This window comes from Eubalaena glacialis, chromosome X, assembly GCF_028564815.1.
Source record: "Eubalaena glacialis isolate mEubGla1 chromosome X, mEubGla1.1.hap2.+ XY, whole genome shotgun sequence".
In the NCBI taxonomy this organism is placed as follows: Eukaryota; Metazoa; Chordata; class Mammalia; order Artiodactyla; family Balaenidae; genus Eubalaena; species Eubalaena glacialis.
In genome coordinates this window covers 100723167-100748477 of record NC_083736.1, presented here as the reverse complement: position 1 = coordinate 100748477, position 25311 = coordinate 100723167, and positions in this window count along the sequence as shown.

Here is a 25311-nt window from a genome sequence, read left to right as displayed (position 1 = left end):
TTTTCTCTCTGTTGTCAGATTGGGCAATTTCTATTTTTCTCTCTTCAGGTTCACTGATTCTTTCTGTTGGGAATTATCCATGGTGGGGTTTTTTTCCTTGTTTTTGGTAATTGAAATTTTCAGTTCTCAAATTTTTATTTGGTTCTTCTTTATATCTTCTATTTCTTGTTGAGGCTTTCTATTTCCTTGCTAAGAGTTTTTCATTTGTTTCAAGCACATAAGTAATTGTGTGCTGAAGTATTTTTATGGGGCTGATTTGAATATTTGTCAGATAATTTTAATATTTCTGTCATCTTGGTGTTGGAACCTATTGACTGTCTTTTTAAAAACAGCTTTATTGAGGTATAATTAACATACAAAGGACTGTACGTATTTAATGTGGACACTTTATGAGCTTGGACATATGCAAACACCTGTGAAAGCATTTCATTCAGATTGAGATTTTCTTGGTTCTTGGTAGGATGAGTAATTTTTTTATTGAAACTTGGATATTTTGGGTATTATTATATGAGATTCTGGATCTTATTTAATTTTGCTTTAGCTGGCTTCTTCTGACTCTGTCCTAGCAGAGAAGAGGAATGCACCTTGTTACTGCCAGCAGGAGGTAGATTCCAGATTTCCTACTCAAGCTCTTTTTTTCTAAATTTTTACTGTGTTAAAATATACATAACTTAAAATTTACAATCTTAACCATTTTTTAAGTTATTATAAAATATTGGCTATATTCCCCATGTATACACAACCATACTTAGCCTTTTTTGACACTAAAGTGGGGTGTCATTATTTTTGGGTAGTGGTGGCATTTTTAGCTCCCTACTACTGATATATCCCTGCTTGGGAGGGGTAAGAGTACCTCACTACTGTTCTCCATGTGGCATCTAATGACACCATGAGGTGGAGTGGCCTTATGACTGCTGGCTAGTAGTGAAAGCTCGTACTCTCCAATAGGCCTCCTCTGATACCACCACAAGCAGGGAGGGGGCGAAGTGCCTCATTACTGCTAAAGCAGGTGGAAGTTCAGGTTCCCCATGTAGTCTGCACTGACACTGTGGCGGGTGAAGGTGTGACCTTGTTACAAGCTGACAGTGATGAAAGTCCCAACTCCTTATTTTGCCTTCTCCAACTTCAGCCTCTCTATGAGGGTGTTGTGCTGCCTGGTTACAGACTCCAGGGAGTAGTAGGCTTGGATGTCCTTTACTAGCATGGATGGGCATGGGGCCACCATTTTATCTGTAATGTTTAGCTGGAGTAGAACAGGTACTACCTAAAATGTTTTCTATCTTGTTAGGCTGTCCCTTTCTTGGCCATTTAGCTAGAGAGAGGATGCTTTTGTGGGGACCTTTTTGTTTCCACCTGTAGGCATTTTCTAGTTGAAGGTTTCTTTCAGTTCCATGTCTGTGATATATGAGGCAATAAGAAAACCCAGGGAACTCACCACCATGTCATTCCTTGGGTCCCAAATTTCCTAGCCAGTGTGCTTTCTTCCTTCTAATTTTAAGTCTTCTCTTGTTTGTTTCATACATAATGTCCAGGGTTTTACTTATACTTAATTGGAAGGAATAGGAGAAAGTAAATCTACTCCATCTTCCCACAATCAGAAGTAATCAAACATATCTTTTAACAAAACTTAATTTGTGTGTGTGTGTGTGTGTGTGTGTGTGTGTGCATGCACATGAACGCATGCCTTTTTTCCTTTTGGTGGATTTTCCTGGGCTTCTGCCATCCATGGAGTGTCCTGGAGTCCAATGCCTCTATACTGAAAAATTTTCTTGCTTCTGAATTAGTACCTCTAACCATTCTAAAGAAATTCTTATTTTCTTGTCCCAAGAAGGCACATTACATTGGCATAAGACAGTATTGTAGAATGTTTAGGAACACAAACTCTGGAGCCAGACATATTGGGTTTGAGTCTCAGTTTTGTCACCGTGTGATCTTGGACAAGTTACTTAACTACTCTATTCCTCAGTTTCCTCATCTCTTATATGGGGAATAAGAGAGAGTGTGGGGGGGAGGGGCAAGATGGCGGAAGAGTAAGACGCGGAGATCACCTTCCTCCCCACAGATACATGAGAAATACATCTACACGTGGAACTGCTCCTACACAACACCCACTGAACGCTGGCAGAAGACGTCAGACCTCCCAAAAGGCAAGAAACTCCCCACGTACTTGGGTAGGGCAAAAGAAAAAAGAAATAACAGAGACAAAAGAATAGGGACGGGACCTGCACCAGTGGGAGGGAGCTGTGAAGGAGGAAAGGTTTCCACACACTAGGAAGCCCCTTTGCGGGCAGAGACTGCGGGTAGCAGAGGGGGGAAGCTTCGGAGCCACGGAGGAGAGCGCAGCCACATTGGTGCGGAGGGCAAAGCGGAGAGATTCCCGCACAGAGGCTCGGCGCTGACCAGCACTCACCAGCCCGAGAGGCTTGTCTGCTCAGCCGCCGGGGCGGGCGGGGGCTGGGAGCTGAGGCTCGGGCTTCGGTCGGATCCCAGGGAGAGGACTGGGGTTGGCAGCGTGAACACAGCCTGAAGGGGCTAGTGCGCCACAGCTAGCCGGGAGGGAGTCCGGGAAAAAGTCTGCAGCTGCCGAAGAGGCAAGAGACTTTTTCTTGCCTCTTTGTTTCGCGGCGCGCAAGGAGAGGGGATTCAGAGCGCCGCATAAACGAGCTCCAGAGACGGGCGCGAGCCACGGCTATCAGCGCGGATCCCACAGCAACAGGGACGCAGAGGGAAAAACGGAGAGATTCCCGCACAGAGGCTCGGCGCCGAGCAGCACTCACCAGCCCGAGAGGCTTGTCTGCTCACCCGCCGGGGCGGGCGGGGGCTGGGAGCTGAGGCGCGGGCTTCGGTCTGATCGCAGGGAGAGGACTGGAGTTGGCTGCGTGAACACAGCCTGAAGGGGGCTAGCGCACCACAACTAGCCGGGAGGGTGCCCGAGAAAAAGTCTGCAGCTGCCGAAGAGGCAAGAGACTTTTTCTTGCCTCTTTGTTTCGCGGCGCTCAAGGAGAGGGGATTCAGAGCGCCACTTAAACGAACTCCAGAGACAGGCGCGAGCCGCGGCTATCAGCGCGGACCCCAGAGACGGGCGCGAGCCTCGGTTATCAGCGCGGACCCCAGAGACGGGCATGAGACGCTAAGGCTGCTGCTGCCGCCAGCCAAAAAGCCTGTGGGCGAGCACAGGTCATTCTCCACACCGCCCCTCCCGGGAGCCTGTGCAGCCCGCCACGGCCAGGCTCCCGTAATCTGGGGACAACTTCCCCGGGAGAGCGCACGGCGCGCCTCAGGCTGCTGCAACGTCACGCCGGCTTCTGCCGCCGCAGGCTCGCCCCGCCTCCTCCGTACCGCTCCCTCCCCCCGGCCTGACTGAGCCAGAGCCCCCGAATCAGCTGCTCCTTTAACCCCGTTCTGTCTGGGCGGGGAACAGACGCCCTCAGGGGACCTACATGCAGAGGCGGGTCCAAATCCAAAGCTGAACCCCGGGAGCTGTACGAACAAAGAAGAGAAAGGGAAATCTCTCCCAGCAGCCTCAGAAGCAGCGGATTAAAGCTCCACAAACAACTTGATGTGCCTGCATCTGTTGAATACCTGAATAGACAACGAATCATCCCAAATTTAGGAGGTGGACTTTGGGAGCAGGATATATTAACTTTTCCCCTTTTCCTTTTTTTGTGAGTGTATATGTGTATGCTTCTGGGTGAGATTTTGTCTGTATAGCTTTGCTCTCACCGTTAGTCCTAGGGTTAGGTCCGTCCGGTTTTTTTTTTTGCTTAAAAAAATTTTTTTCCCTAATAAATGTTTTCTTAATAATTTTTTCCTTATTTTCTATTTTTAAAAAATTAAAAAAAAATTTTTAATAAGTTTTTTCATATTTTTTATTTTAAAAAATTAAAAAAATTTTTTTTCTTAATAATTTTTTTCTTATTTTTAGTATAAAAAATTAATAAATCTATATTTAAAAATTAAAAAAATTTTTTTTCTTAATAAATTTATTCTTAATAATATTTTTTCTTATTTTTTATTATAATTGCTTTATTTTATTTTATTTTATCCTCTTTTTTTCTTTCTTTCCATTTTTTCTCCCTTTTATTCTGAGCCATGTGGATGAAAGGCTCTTGGTGCTCCAGCCAGGCATCAGGGCTGTGCCTCTGAGGTGGGAGAGCCAACTTCAGGACACTGGTCCACAAGAGACCTCCCAGCTCCACGTAATACCAAACGGCGAAAATCTCTCAGAGATCTCCATCTCAACATCAAGACCCAGCTTCACTCAATGACCAGCAAGCTACAGTGCTAGACACCCTATGCCAAACAACTAGCAAGACAGGAACACAGCCCCATCCATTAACAGAGAGGCTGCCTAAAATCATAATAAGGCCACAGACACCCCAAAACACACCACCAGACGTGGACGAGCCCACCAGAAAGACAACATCCAGCCTCATCCACCAGAACACAGGCACTAGTTCCCTCCACCAGGAAACCTACACAACCCACTGAACCAACCTTAGCCACTGGGGACAGATACCAAAAACAACGGGAACTACGAACCTGCAGCCTGTGAAAAGGAGACCCCCAAACACAGTAAGATAAGCAAAATGAGAAGACAGAAAAACACACAGCAGATGAAGGAGCAGGGTCAAAACACACCAGACCTAACAAATGAAGAGGAAATAGGTAGTCTACCTGAAAAAGAATTCAGAATAATGATAGTAAGGATGATCCAAAATCTTGGAAATAGAATAGGCAAAATGCAAGAAACATTTAACAAGGACGTAGAAGAACTAAAGAGGAACCAAGAAACGATGACAAGCACAATAAATGAAATTAAAAATACTCTAGATGGGATCAATAGCAGAATAACTGAGGCAGAAGAACGGATAAGTGACCTGGAAGATAAAATGGTGGAAATAACTACTGCAGACCAGAATAAAGAAAAAAGAATGAAAAGAACTGAGGACAGTCTCAGAGACCTCTGGGACAACATTAAACGCACCAACATTCAAATTATAGGGGTCCCAGAAGAAGAAGAGAAAAAGAAAGGGACTGAGAAAATACTTGAAGAGATTATAGTTGAAAACTTCCCGAATATGGGAAAGGAAATAGTTAATCAAGTCCTGGAAGCACAGAGAGTCCCATACAGGATAAATCCAAGGAGAAACACACCAAGACACATATTAATCAAACTATCAAAAATTAAATATAAAGAAAACATATTAAAAGCAGCAAGGGAAAAACAACAGATAACACACAAGGGCATCCCCATAAGGTTAACAGCTGATCTTTCAGCAGAAACGCTGCAAGCCAGAAGGGAGTGGCAGGATATACTTAAAGTGATGAAGGAGAAAAACCTACAACCAAGATTACTCTACCCAGCAAGGATCTCATTCAGATTTGATGGAGAAATTAAAACCTTTACAGACAAGCAAAAGCTGAGAGAGTTCAGCACCACCAAACCAGCTTTACAACAAATGCTAAAGGAACTTCTCTAGGCAAGAAACACAAGAGAAGGAAAACACCTACAATAACAAACCCAAAACATTTAAGAAAATGGGAATAGGAACATACATATCGATAATTACCTTAAATGTAAATGGATTAAATGCTCCCACCAAAAGACACAGACTGGCTGAATGGATACAAAAACAAGACCCATATATATGCTGTCTACAAGAGACCCACTTCAGACCTAGAGACACATACAGACTGAAAGTGAGGGGATGGAAAAAGATATTCCATGCAAATGGAAATCAAAAGAAAGCTGGAGTAGCAATTCTCATATCAGACAAAATAGACTTTAAAATAAAGACAATTACAAGAGACAAAGAAGGACACTATATAATGATCAAGGGATCGATCCAAGAGGAAGGTATAACAATTGTAAATATTTATGCACCCAACATAGGAGCACCTCAATACATAAGGCAAATACTAACAACCATAAAAGGGGAAATCGACAGTAACACAATCATAGTAGGGGACTTTAACACCCCACTTTCACCAATGGACAGATCATCCAAAATGAAAATAAATAAGGAAACACAAGCTTTAAATGATACATTAAACAAGATGGACTTAATTGATATTTATAGGACATTCCACCCAAAAACAACAGAATACACATTTTTCTCAAGTGCTCATGGAACATTCTCCAGGATAGATCATATCTTGGGTCACAAATCAAGCCTTGGTAAATTTAAGAAAATTGAAATCGTATCAAGTATCTTTTCCGACCACAACGCTATGAGACTAGATATCAATTACAGGAAAAGATCTGTAAAAACTACAAACACATGGAGGCTACACAATACACTACTTAATAACGAAGTGATCACTGAAGAAATCAAAGGGGAAATCAAAAAATACCTAGAAACAAATGACAATGGAGACACGACGATCCAAAACCTATGGGATGCAGCAAAAGCAGTTCTAAGAGGGAAGTTTATAGCAATACAAGCCTACATCAAGAAACAGGAAACATCTCGAATAAACAACCTAACCTTGCACCTAAAGCAATTAGAGAAAGAAGAACAAAAAAACCCCAAAGCTAGCAGAAGGAAAGAAATCATAAAGATCAGATCAGCAATAAATGAAAAAGAAATGAAGGAAACAATAGCAAAAATCAATGAAACTAAAAGCTGGTTCTTTGAGAAGATAAACAAAATTGATAAACCATTAGCCAGACTCATCAAAAGAAAAAGGGAGAAGACTCAAATTAATAGAATTAGAAATGAAAAAGGAGAAGTAACCACTGACACTGCAGAAATACAAACGATCATGAGAGATTACTACAAGCAACTCTATGCCAATAAAATGGACAACCTGGAAGAAATGGACAGATTCTTAGAAATGCACAGCCTGGCGATCTGAACCAGGAAGAAATAGAAAATATGAACAGACCAATCACAAGCACTGAAATTGAAACTGTGATTAAAAATCTTCCAACACACAAAAGCCCAGGACCAGATGGCTTCACAGGCGAATTCTATCAAACATTTAGAGAAGAGCTAACACCTATCCTTCTCAAACTCTTCCAAAATATTGCAGAGGGCGGAACACTCCCCAACTCATTCTACGAGGCCACCATCACCCTGATACCAAAACCAGGCAAAGATGTCACAAAGAAAGAAAACTGCAGGCCAATATCACTGATGAACATAGATGCAAAAATCCTCAACAAAATACTAGCAAACAGAATCCAACAGCACATTAAAAGGATTATACACCATGATCAAGTGGGGTTTATTCCAGGAATGCAAGGATTCTTCAATATACGCAAATCAATCAACGTGATACATCATATTAAAAAATTGAAGGAGAAAAACCATATGATCATCTCAAAAGATGCAGAGAAAGCTTTTGACAAAATTCAACACCCATTTATGATAAAAGTCCTGCAGAAAGTAGGCATAGAGGGACCTTTCCTCCACATAATAAAGGCCGTATATGACAAACCCACAGCCAACATCGTCCTCAATGGTGAAAAACTGAAACCATTTCCACTAAGATCAGGAACAAGACAAGGTTGCCCACTCTCACCACTATTATTCAACATAGTTTTGGAAGTGTTAGCCATAGCAATCAGAGAAGAAAAAGAAATAAAAGGAATCCAAATCGGAAAAGAAGAAGTAAAGCTGTCACTGTTTGCAGATGACATGATGCTATACATAGAGAATCCAAAAGATGCTACCAGAAAACTACTAGAGCTAATCAATGAATTTGGTAAAGTAGCAGGATACAAAATTAATGCACAGAAATCTCTTGCATTCCTGTATACTAATGATGAAAAATCTGAAAGTGAAATTAAGAAAACACTCCCGTTTACCATTGCAACAAAAAGAATAAAATATCTAGGAATAAACCTACCTAAGGAGACAAAAGACCTGTATGCAGAAAATTATAGGACACTGATGAAAGAAATTAAAGATGATACAAATAGATGGAGAGATATACCATGTTCTTGGATTGGAAGAATCAACATTGTGAAAATGACTCTGCTACCCAAAGCAATCTACAGATTCAATGCAATCCCTATCAAACTACCACTGGCATTTTTCACAGAACTAGAACAAAAAATTTCACAATTTGTATGGAAACACAAAAGACCCCGAATAGCCAAAGCAATCTTGAGAACGAAAAATGGAGCTGGAGGAATCAGGCTCCCTGACTTCAGACTATACTACAAAGCTACAGTAATCAAGACAGTTTGGTACTGGCACAAAAACAGAAATATAGATCAATGGAACAGGATAGAAAGCCCAGAGATAAGCCCACGCACATATGGTCACCTTATCTTTGATAAAGGAGGCAAGCATATACAGTGGAGAAAAGACAGCCTCTTCAATAAGTGGTGCTGGGAAAATTGGACAGGTACATGTAAAAGTATGAAATTAGAACACTCCCTGACACCATACACAAAAATAAACTCAAAATGGATTAAAGACCTAAGTGTAAGGCCAGACACTATCAAACTCTTAGAGGAAATCATAGGCAGAACACTCTATGACATAAATCACAGCAAGATCCTTTTTGACCCAGGTCCTAGAGAAATGGCAATAAAAACACAAATAAACAAATGGGACCTAATGAAACTTAAAAGCTTTTGCACAGCAAAGGAAACCATAAACAAGATCAAAAGACAACCCTCAGAATGGGAGAAAATATTTGCAAATGAAGCAACTGACAAAGGATTAATCTCCAAGATTTACAAGCAGCTCATGCAGCTCAGTAACAAAAAAACAAACAACCCAATCCAAAAATGGGCAGAAGACCTAAATAGACATTTCTCCAAAGAAGATATACAGATTGCCAACAGACACATGAAAGAATGCTCAACATCATTAATCATTAGAGAAATGCAAATCAAAATTACAATGAGCTATCATCTCACACCGGTCAGAATGGCCATCATCAAAAAATCTAGAAACAATAAATGCTGGAGAGGGTGTGGAGAAAAGGGAACCCTCTTGCACTGTTGGTGGGAATGTAAATTGATACAGCCACTATGGAGAACAGTATGGAGGTTCCTTAAAAAACTAAAAATAGAACTACCATACGACCCAGCAATCCCACTACTGGGCATATATCCTGAGAAAACCATAATTCAGAAAGAGTCATGTACTACAATGTTCATTGCAGCTCTATTTACAATAGCCAGGACATGGAAGCAACCTAGGTGTCCATCATCGGATGAATGGATAAAGAAGATGTGGCACATATATACAATGGAATATTACTCAGCCATAAAAAGAAATGAAATGGAGGTGTTTGTAATGAGGTGGATTGAGTTAGAGTCTGTCATACAGAGTGAAGTAAGTCAGAAAGAGAAAAAGAAATACAGTATGCTAACACATATATATGGAATCTAAGGAAAAAAAAAAGGTCATGAAGAACCTAATGGCAAGATGGGAATAAAGACAGAGACCTACTAGAGAATGGACTTGAGGCTATGGGGAGGGGGAGAGGTGAGATGTGACAGGGTGAGAGAGTGTCAGGGACATATATACACTACCAAATGTAAAATAGATAGCTAGTGGGAAGCAGCTGCATAGCACAGGGAGATCAGCTCGGTGCTTTGTGACCACCTAGAGGGGTGGGATAGGGAGGGTGGGAGGGAGGGAGATGCAAGAGGGAAGAGATATGGGAACATATGTATATGTATAACTGATTCACTTTGTTATAAAACAGAAACTAACACCCCATTGTAAAGCAATTATACTTCAATAAAGATGTTTAAAAAAAAAAGAGAGAGTGTGGATAAGCTAATATCTGTAAAACATTTAGAACAGTATTTGGTTTATTATTGGCCAAAATAATATATAATTTATTATTATTATTATTATTTTGGCCACGTCACGCAGTTTGCGGGTTGCGGGATCTTAGTCCCTGACCAGGGATCGAACCTGGGCCTTTGGCAGTGAAAGTGTAGAGTCCCAACCACTGGACCACCAGGGAGTTCCCAATAATATATAATTTAAGTGTTGTGCTTGCATTCTATACCACTAAGAGGGATGTCTTCTTCTTGACTTACCTTCCAAGCTTTGTACCTTGTCCACCTCTCCACTCTCCTCTCACACCATTATCTCTTAGTTCTCTATACTCCAATTGCCCTGAATTTTGTTCAGTTTCTTAAACATACCACATGCTCTTTCAGCTCTAGGCCTCCACACTATATCCTACTCACTCTTCAGATTTCAGGGAGGCTCTTTCCTGAGTCACAGCCTAGATGAGGTCTCCCTGCTTTGTGCTCTCCCAGTACCCTGCACTTCCTCTATCATTTATCCGCCTGACCTCAAGCAGCTTCAGACCCAGCAGAGGATGATCTCTGGTCCCTTGTGGCCCTAACTCAGGCCTCAAGCTATAAGCAGCGGTTTATGATAATAACAATTCTGGAGCTAGTATGGTTGGGGCTGGGACACAAAGAGTTTGAGATTGACTTGAACATAGCTTTGAGTATACTAATTTGTACAGGAACTTGGGGGAACTTATGGCAAAAAAAGAGAAAGAGAAAATATAAAAGGAACCTCATTAAATCTGCTTTATAATTTCATTTTAAATGCAGCTTCTTAGTCTTAAAACTTTTTAAAATAACATCATATGCAACAACAGTTTAGTTTTACAGAAAGAGATTTTCTAAGTGGAGAAATTTATTATTGACATGCAAAGCCTGAAATTAGGAGTGAATAAATTCTGACTTGGCAACTTCAACTCGGTATGTCCAAAACTGTATCCCCCACGTTGATGTTCCTACTGCATTCTCTGTCTCAATGAATGATATCAACATTTCCCCATTTGTTCAAGCCAGAAACCTAGAAATGATTCTCCTCTTCTTTAACATCCTCATTCTTGCCACTGTGGAAAAGAGTATGGAGGTTCCTCAGAAAACTAAAAATAGAATTACCATATGATCCAGCAATCCCACTCCTGGGCATATATCTGGACAGAACTATAATTCAAAAGGATACATGCACTCTTGTGTTCCATAGCAGCACTATTCACAATAGCCAAGACTTGGAAACAACCTAAATGACCATCAAAAGATGAATGGATAAAGAAGATGTGGTACATATATACAGTGGAATACAACTCAACCATAAAAAAGAATGAAATAATGCCATTTGCAGCAACATGGATGCAACTAGAGATTATCATACTAAGTGAAGTACGTCAGAAAGAGCAAGACAAATACGATATGATATCACTTATATGTGGAGTCTAAAATATGACACAAATGAACCTATCTATAAAACAGAAACAGAATCATGGACATAGAGAACAGACTCGTGGTTGACAAGGGGGAGGGAGTTGGGGGAAGGATGGAGTGGGAGGTTGGGGTTAGCAGATATAAGCTTTTATATATAGAATGGATAAACAACAAGGTCCTGCTGTATAGCACAGAGAACTATATTCAGTATCCTATGATAAACCATAATGGAAAAGAATATTTTTAAAAGAATATATATAAGTATATATATATATATATATATATATATATATACACACACACAAAACTGAATCACTTTGCTGTACAGCAGAAATTAACACAACATGTAAATCAACTATACTTCAATAAAAGAAAATATTGATTAACATCCTCATTCTCCCTCTTCCTATATTCCTCAAAACCCTAGCACCAAATAATGTCAGTTCTACTTTAAAATTTTGTGAATTGTCCTTCTTCTTTTTATCTACTGCCCAAGCTCAGGTGCTTGTCCTATTTCATTTTGACTTCTACAAAAGCTGCACAATTTATCTCCCTGACTTTGATATCTCCTGCTTGCAAATCATCATTCATCAAAATTGACCTTCAAAACCACAAATCCTAGCATGTCAAGCACTCACTTCAAAAGCTCAGATTGTTTTCCATCATCCATAGGATAAGGTTCAAAATTTTTAGCATAGTATATGAGGTCCTTGGTAGGACTGAACCCAATTTTATAATATAATTTTCCAGCATTTTCCTTCATACTCTCTATGCTCTAACCGCATTGAAATATGACTATTCCCTAAACACCTCATCCTCAAATTCAAAGCCGCTGTGCCATTTGCTTAGACTTTTCCTTCAGCTTGACTGTCTATGAACTCATCTTTACTAATTTTAGTCTTTATTCTTTCTGTGCTTCATTTTGAAAAGTTTCTGTCATTATCTATTCAGGTTGACTATTTTTTTCTGTAGTAACTAATCTGACTTCACTTCCATCCAGTGAATTTTTCAGATATTGTATTTTTCAGCTCTAGAATTTCCATGTGTTTATTTTTTAATAAGTCCATTTACTTTCTCTGTGTTCATGTATACCTTTAAACCCTGAGCATATTTATAATAGCTGTTTTGCATGCCTTCTCTGATAATTCTATCACCTCTTTCATTTCTGGGTCTATTTCTATGGACTGATTTTTCCCCAGTTATGGGTCCCATTTCCCATTTGCATGTCTAATGATTATTTTTATTGGAGGATGGAATTTGATTGCTACACCTTTGAGTGCTGGATTTTCTTGTCTTCCTTTAAGGACTGTTGGACATTGTTCTGGGAGACAGTTGACTTACTTGCATATCAGTTTGATCCTTTCAAGGTCTATTTTACGTTTGTGAGATGGATGTAGGATAATCTTTACTCTTGGCTAATTTAGTCTTACTAGCAAGGCATGACCCTTCCTAGCTCCCTACTATCCAATTGGAAGCCCTGGTTGCTACATGAGGCCACTTTACTCTGGCTGGTAGGAACTTAAATATCTCCCAGCTCTGTGTGAACTCAGAATTTTTTCACTCTACTCACAGTTCTCCGATCATTCATTGCCCAGCTTCATAGAGTTCTGCCTAATGCGTTCAGGGCTTTTTACTTAGTAACAAATTCCAGGGGACCTCTAGGCAGATTTCTAGAGTTCTTTCTCTGTGTAGCTTCCTCCTCCCTGGCTACCTCAGTCTTCCTGAATATTGATCTCTCTGCCCTCGACTCGGTGAAACCACTGTGCTCTACTTGGGTTCCCCTGCCCTGCACCATGGTCTAGAATTACCTCTAGGTAGAAAGCCAAGGTTAACTTCATTTGTTTCTTTTCTCTCAGGAACAATAATACTGTACTTTCTGTTGTTCAGTGTCTGTAAACAAATGTTTCTTCCTCCTCCTCATTTCTACTTTTCAGGTCTTGAGAAAAAAGTCTCTTCAGTAGTTCAGTCACCTGACTGCCTTAGTAACTAGGTCATATAGTAACTAGGTCATGTGGTCATGCCATTCAATTTCCATTCCTTTGCATCCAAAAAGCAGTGTTGAGACATCAGTTCTGTGCATTTTCAAAAGATTTTTCCTAGATAAAAATTATCCAAATGGGAAGGAATTCATATCTCGGCTATTCTCATACTACTGCCTTCTACTAAATGTTTGCAGTAAACTGTGTTGAATGTATTCATTTAAAGAATCGGGAAGGGTAAGATGTGACAAAGTGAGAGAGTGGCATGGATATATATACACTACCAAACGTAAAATAGATAGCTAGTGGGAAGCAACCGCATAGCACAGGGAGATCAGCTCTGTGCTTTGTGACCACCTAGAGGGGTGGGATAGGGAGGGTGGGAGGGAGGGAGATGCAAGAGGGAAGAGATATGGGAACATATGTATATGTATAACTGATTCACTTTGTTATAAGGCAGAAACTAACACACCATTGTAAAACAATTATACTCCAATAAAGATGTTAAAAAAAATACAAAAAAAAAAAAAAAGAATCCAAAGGGGGAGAGAGGGAGAGATAGAGTGAGAGAGAGAGAGCGAGAGAGAGCTATTTGTCCCACTAGTCTCTATAATGAGTAGTATTTACGAATGAATATTCAGTATTTAGTTTCTACTATCCAGTTGGTGTAGCTACTATAACCCATGTTGGTATTCTTTTCTGGGATTGGCAGAATATGAGGCAAAGATAATGATAGTTTTTGGTACAGATGGCCTATGGCTGGACTTGTGTTGTTTCACTGTACAAAATCATTTAAAAATCCACGGCACAAGTCCAGGTAAAAAGAATAAATGGCATGATGCAGAACACATAACAAGCCACAGCCCAGATGGGTTACAACAAAGATCACAGAAAAAGTATGCAGTAGCTGGTGCATAGTGTTGCTAATCAACAGTCTAACTTGCCTCCTGCTAGACTAACATTGTGCTTTGGTTGATAATGAGACTTCTCAAAGTCAAGGAGTTTTAATACAAGTTGTACTTGATGGGTTGCCATTGTACTGCGTGATCTTATTCTTATAGGATTCCAGAGAGTCCACAGACACACCAAGTCACTTCCCAATAATATGACAAATGTAAAAAGAGATTGAAAATGTCAGTATTGACATTAGATGAAGATTTTAAGTTAGTATGCAAGAGACCTTTTCTGTTTCAAATGCAGATGTGATCTAAGAAAATTGGATGGAAACTACCTACCCTCTCTATCTCTTCTTCCCAACCTTTTTTCTTTCTCTCTCAACTTGTCCTCTCCTTACCCTACCCTCAGCCCATTTAAAGGCAGTCAGATGAGAGTTGTGGCACGTTTAGCTTTTGGACTTACTCAACTTCGATCAAGTTGATGGATGACACGGCCAGGAAACAGAATCATAGATGCTTTAGCTTGGGGGGCGGGCAGAACCCATACTCATCATCTATCTTGATTTGGCAGGTGCAGTAAAGGCTAGAAACAATGGAGACGATCCTGTCTCCCACTTAATACCCCATCTGCTGCTACTGGCTTCTTGCTAAGTTCCAGAACATGTTGCTTCACACACATAGAAAGCAGACCAAAAAATATACAAATACATAAAATGAGCAATTCAAAGTCAAAACAAATTAAACTAACACCCTCCAAAAAATTAAGGTAGTAAAATGGACAAAAAAAATTCTCTTTGCTTATTTGAGTCAGGGGGAAAACTCTTAAGCTACTATATATATATTTATTTCATATATATACACACATATAAGATATATATATGTATAAATATAAAATATATACATATGCATTATACACATGATATGATACACACACACAATTTGACTTGTGTAATTGTGTACCACTTAAATACTATTAAGGGAGATGATTTTAAGTGGTACACAATTAGGTGAATAAATAAATAAATTGTTGTATATTCATACAATGAAATACTACTCAGTAATAAAAAAGAACAAATTACTGATACATACAATGACATGGATAAATCTCAAAAATGTTATGCTAAGTGAATGAATCCAGGAATGTATGATTCCATTAATGTGAAATTCTAGAAAATTCAAAGTAATCTATAATGATATAACGCACATCAGTTGTTGCCTGGAATGGGGGTGGAGAGCATTGACTGTAAAGGGGCACGAGAACACTTTTTGCGGTGATGGAAATGCTCTATATCTTGATAATGGTAACCATATGGGTAAACACACTTTTAAAAACTCGTGGAAATGTATATTTTAAATAGGTGCAGTTTATTTTTTTATAAATGATGTCAATAAAATTGATTTTTAAAAAGTTCATCAGGCCATTGAAATGTGCAGTCAGATTTGATAACCATTGCTCTATGGCCTTATTCTCAAAGTGCATTCCTTAGATCACTAGCATCTGATTCCCTAGGAGCTCATTAGAAATGCAGAATCTCAGCCCCCACCCCAGAGCTGCAGAATCACAATCTGTGTTTTAACAAGCTCCACAGGTAATGCAAACGCACATTAAAATTTGAGAAACATTGACTTGGGAGATAATGGAATCCTGAGCTGGGGGCAGCCTGGGTCCTGAATCACCACATGGAATTAAACTACCTGCTGACCAGGAATACTCACCTTATACTAAACAAAGAATAGAGTTCTCTTGTGGCTGAGGCATTTTAATTTGGGGTCTATTTATGGCAGGTTAGCTTAACTATTACAAGATTGATCTAGAGGGTCTGAGAGCACAGCCCAAAGTGGTTTCGGTGGAAAGTAACTTGCAAATTTCATGTTCATGCTTCATCTTGAAAATGCACTCAGATTTCTTTCTATTTCATGGTGTATTTGTGTTTGTTTGAATGTAATAATAATGTTTTCAATTATGCATTAATTGAATTACTTCACTGCTTTCCCCTAAACCTGGAAGTAAAACTGAAAGCTCTAAGAAGATGTGCCATGTCTGTCTTGTTGCTTTCCCTTCCTCCAAGCGTTGTGTCCACTGTTTAAGAAGCATGGCATTGGGATAGAAAGTATATGGCACAAAGCAGAAATTAAATAAAGGCTTTTCTTGTTGCCACATGTAAGATGGTTAGATTTGAAAGAGCACTGTCTGCAAAGAGTACTTTAGATAACAAGAATGACTGTCCAGTCATTAGACTCTCTGGTCTCTAGTATGTGATTTCAGAAACTGTAACAAGCTCGGCAAGAAAAAATCCTGCAAAGGCAAACCTTCCCTCAGTGTCTCAATTGATACCACGAATTGGTTTGCCTACCCTGTGCAAAGGGCCACAAATGGTTCTGTATATTTGTAAAAGTTGGTGCCAGGATGCAGCGCTAACCTATTTAGCCCTTACTATGTGCCAGACCCTGTGCTGGGCACTTGCCTGCACAAAATTTCATTTGGTACCAACCACATATTAAAGAATAATATTTTTTGCTTCAGGAGAGTGAGGTTCAGAGGGATTAGATGGCTTGCCAGGCATCACAGTGAATTGAATATAACACTGTCTGACTCAGATGCCAACCTCTTTTTACAACATCATTGTGCCCTACGCAGTCACTTATCTACCTTTTTATCCTAATGTATTCCTATCATTATGAAAGAGAAAGGGCCCCGGGACAGAGGAAAAGACTGAATGCCAGCGAGCAAGTGAGAACTCTTTCCTGTATAGAGAAGGAGCAAGGGAGTCAGTTAAAAGCAGATGGGGCACCCGCCTCATCACCCTCCCCACTTCCCCCATTCGGAGGCTCAATGCACCTCACACCTGTCTCCTGTTCATTCTTTCTTGCTCCTTTTTCAGTCTCGACGCCCTGCCCCCTCTGCCCTCCCTAGGCTTTTCTCCCTTGTCTCTGGGCCACCTCACCCTCATTTCCCCTTCCTTTCCTTTGATTCCTAACCACTGGCACCACCACCACCCCGCCCTCTGTCACCATCCCCACTTCCTTTACTCCTCCTGCTTTCTCTGTTTCTTTCTCTTCTGCTCAGCTTTCAAGGCCCCATTAGGGCCCCACCATTGACTCTGCTCTTACAATGGCTCAGTGGTTTTGAGATGAAGTAAAACGTCACTAATTTGTTCTAATTGGGGGGAAAGGTCAGTCTGCCTTAAATGAAAAGTATGAGTGATAGGATATTTGGGGGGAGAAAATGCAATCTCATTACTTTCAAGTACATAAAGTAATCCCAATGACTAAGACAAGAGGATAAAAGGCAAAGCTATATGTCTCAGAGATCTGTAAGTGGTTTGACAAATAAGCGTGGCTCGTTTATAATTAGGACATTCAGTTTGGGGACACAAATGCTGCTGCTGAGGTCTATGCACTGAAGTAGGCTAATATTTCCCTTGTTTACACAATTAGTTTGTGAAAAGAGCTCTTTCATCATAGACACAGGTACAATCTCATTAGAAGGGTCCAGCATTTCAGACCCCCTTTCTTATGTCACATGGCCTGTAGGAAGAGTGCTTTGTTCAGCCAATTCTCCAAAAGGAATAATGGTGAACAATAACAAAAATACTCATTTTTCTGCTTCTCATCTATGCAAGAGTTACTGTCAATGAAAAAAAATTCCTGTTCTGTTCTTATTAGTTGGGGGTGAGGATGAGGACGTGTAGGGGAAAGAACTGAATGGACACAAGCAGAGCCAAACCTCAAATGGCCTTAGTTTGAAATCTACTAATTTAGAACTGGTGAAAATTGAGGAATCAGCCTACTTTATTTTTATGCTGCAAGAAGCCAATTTGCTAAGCTAATTACAATGGTAAACAAGATTTTCCTGCAAAGATTTGTAAAATTCCTTAAAACACCAATTTTCCATGCAGTGTTCAATACTCGAAGAGCACTCCCTTCATTTATGTATAATTGTTAAGTTAATTAGCTAAATTTCTTACCAATTTCTGGAAGCAGCTCCCTTGAGGAAGTCCTACTAGGAAGCCCTCTTTGGCCTATTTTACTTTATTGTGTATGGAAGCAAACAACCATATTTATTTTCTTTTTGAATAGCTTATAATCAAGGCTTCCCATCAATTCAAACTAGCCTCCCGCCATCCTACATTTTCATAGCTCAACAATAATTTCTTCCTGTACAATTAAGCAGGAATGGGAAGAAACATGGGCTGAATTCTACAAAGTTCTCTCTGAATCATTAGGAGGCCAGGGTCCTTGAATTCCCATGCATCCTGACCTTCTGTCCCTGATAGTGTGGAGATAAGTGGGTAACTGGTAAAAACGGACATTCCACCATACTTTACCTTGCAGTCTCAGAGGACTTCTTTGGCATTCAGACTGTAGATATTCTATGTCTCGCTATGGAAACATAATATGAGCATTTCTTCCACTGCTAGGGGAGTCAATTGGTATAAAACTACGACTTTTTCTAAAAACCATAAATCAAGGACTACTTCTTACAGTTGTGAAATTCTTCAGCTTTAACCCAAAGGATTCATGGAAGGGGTCCTTGAAATTGTTCAGTAGGCCAAAACTAGTGAGATAAGGGAGGAGCTTTTGTTTACAAACCATTAGAAGTACATTTGAAGGGATTAAGTTTGTTTGAAAGCCACTAAATTTGCTGAACAAGGTCATGGGTCTACTTCAAACTAGTCTGAAGTTTTGTGCTTTGGAGTTCATGCAAACAGAATATTTGTTTTTTTTCTGTGTGACTTACTTCACTGAGCATAATACCCTCCAGGCCCATTCATGTTGCTGCAAATGGCAGAATTTCATTCTTTTTTATGGTTGAGTAGTATTCCACTGTATATATGTGCCACATCTTTATCCATTCATCTGTTGATGGGCACTTAGGGTGTTTCCAGGTCTTGGCTATTGTGAATAGTGCTGCTTGGAAAGGAGCAACAGGAATTCGTTATTAACAGAGTGTACTGAATGGGGTGAGGCTACTGGATTCAAATAGTGATCCATACCTGGAAACTTTCAAGGCAAAGTTAAAAGGAAAGCCTTTGCCTGCAAATTTCTAGGAACTGTTGGAGGTGAGAATATGATGACTTCTATTTGGGACTTTAGGATGATAAAAAGGTCCAAGAGCCTCCCTTTATCTCCCCAAATGCCCAATTAACACAATATTTTAATGGTAGCACAATCAAGTTTAGTGTAATATAGACAGAAACCAATATTTTTCAGAAAAGTACTCGCTTCTATGTTCCGTGGTTTAAAAGGAAGCTGGGCTGCATTCGAAGTGTGTTTTTGTTCATATTGACGTTCTAATATTTTCTATGGATATATTCAGTTTTGACACTAAAGTGTAAATCAATGAGAAAATGGAATTTTGTTTACAAATTTCTGCTTACGAGTCTGCACGAATAAGTCTGTAAAATGACCAAGGGTGATTTAAAAGACTTTAAAAGAGTACATCAAAAGTAGCCAAATATACAAATTGAAGACTTACTGACTAATGAAACTATTTGGCATCCCTTTTAGTACACATGTTCTTAAATGAGGCATATCTAATTTCTGGAGGTAGTCCCACACCTTTGTGCTTTAGGGCTGGAATCAGAGACGTTCTGAGTAGAGAGGGACTTTACAGATTACCCAGTAATTTTTTTTTTTTCAAATTTCTTTTCTTCAAGTTTCTTCAGTCAAAATCTTGCTTGAAAGCCCAACATAGGAACCTCGTAAAAGGGAGAGTCTCTAATTAAAGTAGGGATCGAGCAGTCTGAAACCTAGTCTACTCCCTCGCCACATCTTCTCCCACATTTGCTGACTGGGGAAGCTGAGGTCTACAGAAACTACGTGACTTGGCCAAGTTCCCTCAACAAGTAAGAGTGTTAATTCCACTCCTAATTTTCTTTCATCTTCCTCACCTCCATTTTCTACCCCCTTGCACCTCTAGTAAAAGAAACACACATGCACATATGCACGTACTCACACACTATCCCAGGTGGCCAGCAGAAGCTTCTCTTGCCTCTCACAAGCTGCTAACATCTCACTGTGAATGTCTTTATTGCATTCTATCTTCCAGGAATATTTGCATTTCCAAAGAGAAAAGTGGGGAGACGGCAATGGTGAAACAAATGAAATGAATCACTAAAGATAGCATGACAGCACTGTGGCAAATTTTGCCGTGTGTGGGCTTCCTCAAATCACACTCTATAGGCAACCTCATATTTACCCAATATTTAAGGCTAACCCTGCTGGTTCATTTAAAAAGAGTGGCCTCAGACAAAACCTCAACAGGAATTTGCATTTAGACCATTTTGGTCTTGAGATGTGAACAAGCAGAATGAGGGTGAAAGGTGCTCCCACTCTTATTTAGGGGTTTCCATTTTGCTGAACTTCTTTCTGAATAGGTGCAATGTTCCAGAATACTTTGCTTTGTTTTCTCTATGGCTAGGAGACAGGCCTGTGGGCATGTGTGTGTGTGAGTGAGTGAGTATGTGTGGTGAGAGAGAGAGACAGAGACACCCATGGAAAGAGACACACACAAAGACACAATACTGACACAAAGACACACACACACAGGGGTACAAAGAAAGAGAAACACAGAGTGGCACACACACATATACAGAGATATACACACACTTACACAAAGAAACAAGAAAGAGACACAGTGAGTGACAGTGACAGAGAAAGATGGCAAGACAAAAACAGTGACACACATACACAAAGTGAAACTGAGAGAGGGTAAGATTGAGACCGAGAAATTGGGAGAGGCACGCACAAAGAAGCAGAGTGAGAGACAGATCTACAAAGATACATAGAAAGGGAGACTAAAGAAAAACGCTTGAGAGGGAGTGAGAGAGAGACTGAGAGTGATGGAGAAAAACTGAGACAGAGAACGAGGAAAAGCATGGTGATCGGGGAAGAGAGAAATCACTCCCATTTTTTCTTCCTCATTGGAAACCTTCAATGTTTGTTTCTTTTGTGTTCCATATAACTTGGAAATTAAATTTTATTATCATCTCCTATTCAGAGGCAAACTGCTCGCAGCAGTGTCTGCTGCTCAGAGGCAAATATTTTCATCTGACTATAGAAAATATGTTTTATTCCCATTTTAGTTAGCAAATGTAATTGTTTGGGAATCACAGTTATGGGAGTATGGGAGCCAAAGCTGAAGCCAGGGCTGACAGGGGATCAACATGATGAATTGACCAGCATTTTTCCAGATCCCCAGTGCCAGACATTCACATCCCTCCACAGCCATGCCGTGCTATGTGCTTTCTGGGTGTATGCCCCATGTAAGGCAAGATGTAGCCCATTTTCAATGTCTGTGTGCCTGGCACTCATTGCAGTCTTAGGATTTTCTCTATGCTCTTGGTGGGAGTGGTGCTCACTTCAGCAGGGAATTCACCATCTTACCTATTCCGCCAGGTATCTTCCCACTGCCGTCTAACACTGGATGCTGTAATAGATCTCATGTAAGAATGAAAAAAAGGAGAGGCTCACATGGTCTCACAAATCAGATGCTGTAAGTGGTTCTGACCACCAATCACATCTAATAGTTTGGAGCCATTTTTCTCACACGCACACAGACAAAGAGAGAGAGAAAGAGACACAGAGAGAGACACAGAGAGAGAGAGAGAGAGAGAGAGAGAGAGAGAAATCAATGCTTATGTCTATCAAAAAATGTGTACAAGAATGTTCATAGCAGCTTTATTCATAATAGCTTCAAACTGGAAACAACTCAAGTGCACAGAGTAGAACAAATAAATAAATAATGCATAATTAATTATGCATTCCTACAGCAGAATACTACACAGCAATAATAAATGAATTACTGATATATTTCACATAGCTGAATCCCACAGACAGGAATTATAAGTGAAAGAAGTCAGACACAAAAGAGTACTATTATATGATTCCATTTATATGAAGTTCAAGAACAGGTAAATCTCATGAATGGTAATAGAAGTCAGAATGACAGTTACCTCTGCAGGGAGGGTATTAACTAGGAAGGGGCTTGAGGAAGATTTCTTTGGTGCTGGAGAATTTTTATATTTTAAATGGTTGGGAAAAATATTAAAAAGAATATTTCATGGCACGTGAAAAGTATATGAAATTCACATTTCAGTGTCCCTAAATAAATATTTATTGGCACACAGCCATACCCATTTGTTTACATATTGTCTAAGGCTGCTTTTGTGCTACAAAGGCAAAGTTGAGTAGTTGTGACAGAGACCATATGGCTTGCAAAGCCTAAAATATTTACTCTCTGGCCTTTACAAAAAAGTTTGCTGACTCCTGATCTAGGTCTTGGTTACACGGGTGTAGACATATGGAAAAACTTGAGCTGTGCATTCAAGATTAGTGGACTTTAGACACTTCATTGCAAAGAATTTTTTCAAGATCTAGAGAAATGGAGATTAATAAGAACACTTGCTCAAACGCTTGGTTTACATTAGGTTCAGAAAAGAAATGCTGAATTCAGTCCCTTCTTTATTTTCATTCTTATAGATGAGAATCACTCCTTTATACACCTTCTTTATGACCAAGGTATTACGTGAAGCAATATTAGAAGCACCTTTGATATAAATTAGCTCATCAGTAAAGCTCTTTCAAATCATAAATTCAAAATGACATTTTGCAGGTAGGAAAAAGCATAATATGTCATTTCCTATTCTCTTTTTAAAAAGAACAAAACAGTAAAATGGAAAATTGTTTTGGCAATAACAGAACACCTGACTCTCATTGGTGGTCCATCTCTGAGTCATGTAGTAAATCATTGTTAAAGGTCATCATGACTTGTCTGAACAGGCATTTGTGTTATTAACTAAAGAACTGCTAAAAAAAATCCCCATGCTACTTTTTCACAGGAAAATATCTGTTACTATGAAGAGTCCAGTGTGAGCCAAATGACAATGATAAATGCACTATAAACATTTCTTGTTGGAAGCTTGTAATGATGCAATTTCTTTACATTGTCAAGTTTGCTCCTAACTTTAGTTTCATATTTTGGCTGTTTCCAATATTTATAAATTGTAATGTATGTCAAGGAGCACACTTCAGTGTAAAAAAGAAAAAGAGAGCTAGAAAATATGTCTACAAGATGGCTTCAGGGTGCAAAATGCATTTGTTTCTAAAAGCCAGGATACAAGTTTAAAATCACAGTCTGGCAGTCAGACAAGCCAGTGACAGCCTTTTCATTAAATCTTGGCTAATTGTATAGTTGTGCTGTTGTTGTAGTTGCTGCTATTGTTATAGCTATAGTTGCAAACCAAACAATATGAGAGTGATCCAAATACAGTGGAAAGACAAAGCAGGGCAATTTTGTTAATCAGCTTGTGTTCTTTATGCTCCTATTAAAGACATTTTAGATTCATCTTCTAATTTTCATCCAGCCTCAGATATTCCAACCAAGCTTATTTCACCTGATCTGAAATACCTGGCAGCTTTTAATTTGGGGTTGACGGACTTCACCAGTCTCTCTCCAAGTCCTTTCTTATGAACCCTAATGACTGATCCCACCTCTTGAGGCGTTGGGAGGTTTTAGCTCCAATTTAAAGTCTACTTGGCTCCAGAAATTCATTTATACATGGGAAATATCCCACCATGCGGTTGTTGGAGGATTGGATGAAATATGTAAAGTTTCAAGAACACAGTGGTGCTTTATTTTTTTTAGAAGACTTATTTATTTATATTATTTATTTTTGGCTGCGTTGGGTCTTCGTTGCTGCGCGCGGGCTTTCTCTAGTTGCGGCGAGCGGGGGTTACTCTTAGTTGCCGTGCATGGGCTTCTCATTGCGGTGGCTTCTCTTGTTGCAGAGCACAGGTTCTAGGCGCGCGGGCTTAGGAGTTGTGGCACGTGGGCTTAGCCATTGTGGCTCGCGGGCTCTAGAACGCAGGCTCAGTAGCTGTGGCGCACGGGCTTAGTTGCTCCGTGGCATGTGGGATCTTCGTGGACCAGGGATCGAACCCGTGTCCCCTGCATTGGCAGGCAGATTCTTAACCACTGAGTTACCAGGGAAGTCCCACAGTGGTGCATTATGATTGATACTGATGTCAGCTTTGTAAGAAATCCATTTGGTCCTTTCACCTAATTTGGTGGTAGTTGGTTCTGGGCAGAGTGGAGCAATAGCATCTCTGTTTAATAAAACTTTCTGCAGTGATGGAAATGTCCTGTATCTGCACTATCCAACTCAGTAGCCACTAGCCACATGTGGCTATTGCGCACTTGAAATGTACCTAGTGTGAATGAGGAACTGAATTTTTAATTTAATTTAAATACAAATATAAATAGCCACATGGGTGGCTATCATACAGCCACAGCACAGCCTTAGGGGACTAAATTTTACTTGCTAAAGTAGCTTTGAATTAGGTGTTCTTATCCATTTTTGAAGTGCCATGGACCCCTTGGGAAGTTTGGTGAAACCTACTGGACAATTTCTTTAAAATCTTTTCTTTTGGAGGGAGGGGCAAGATGGCGGAAGAGTAAGACGCGGAGATCACCTTCCTCCCCACAGATACATGAGAAATACATCTACACGTGGAACTGCTCCTACAGAACACCCACTGAACGCTGGCAGAAGACGTCAGACCTCCCAAAAGGCAAGAAAATCCCCACGTACTTGGGTAGGGCAAAAGAAAAAAGAAATAACAGAGACAAAAGAATAGGGACGGGACCTGCACCAGTGGGAGGGAGCTGTGAAGGAGGAAAGGTTTCCACACACTAGGAAGCCCCTTCGTGGGCAGAGACTGCGGGTAGCAGAGGGGGGAAGCTTCGGAGCCACGGAGGAGAGCGCACCCACATTGGTGCGGAGGGCAAAGCGGAGATTCCCGCACAGAGGAGCGGTGCCGACCAGCACTCACCAGCCCGAGAGGCTTGTCTGCTCAGCCGCCGGGGCGGGCGGGGCCTGGGAGCTGGGGCTCGGGCTTCGGTGCTAGCCGGGAGGGAGTCCGGGAAAAAGACTGCAGCTGCCAAAGAGGCAAGAGAATTTTTCTTGCCTCTTTGTTTCGCGGCGCGCAAGGAGAGGGGATTCAGAGCGCCGCCTAAACGAGCTCCAGAGACGGGCGCGAGCCGCGGCTATCAGCGCGGATCCCACAGCAACAGGGACGCAGAGGGAAAAACGGAGAGATTCCCGCACAGAGGCTCGGCGCCGAGCAGCACTCACCAGCCCGAGAGGCTTGTCTGCTCACCCGCCGGGGCGGGCGGGGGCTGGGAGCTGAGGCGCGGGCTTCGGTCGGATCCCAGGGAGAGGACTGGGGTTGGCTGCGT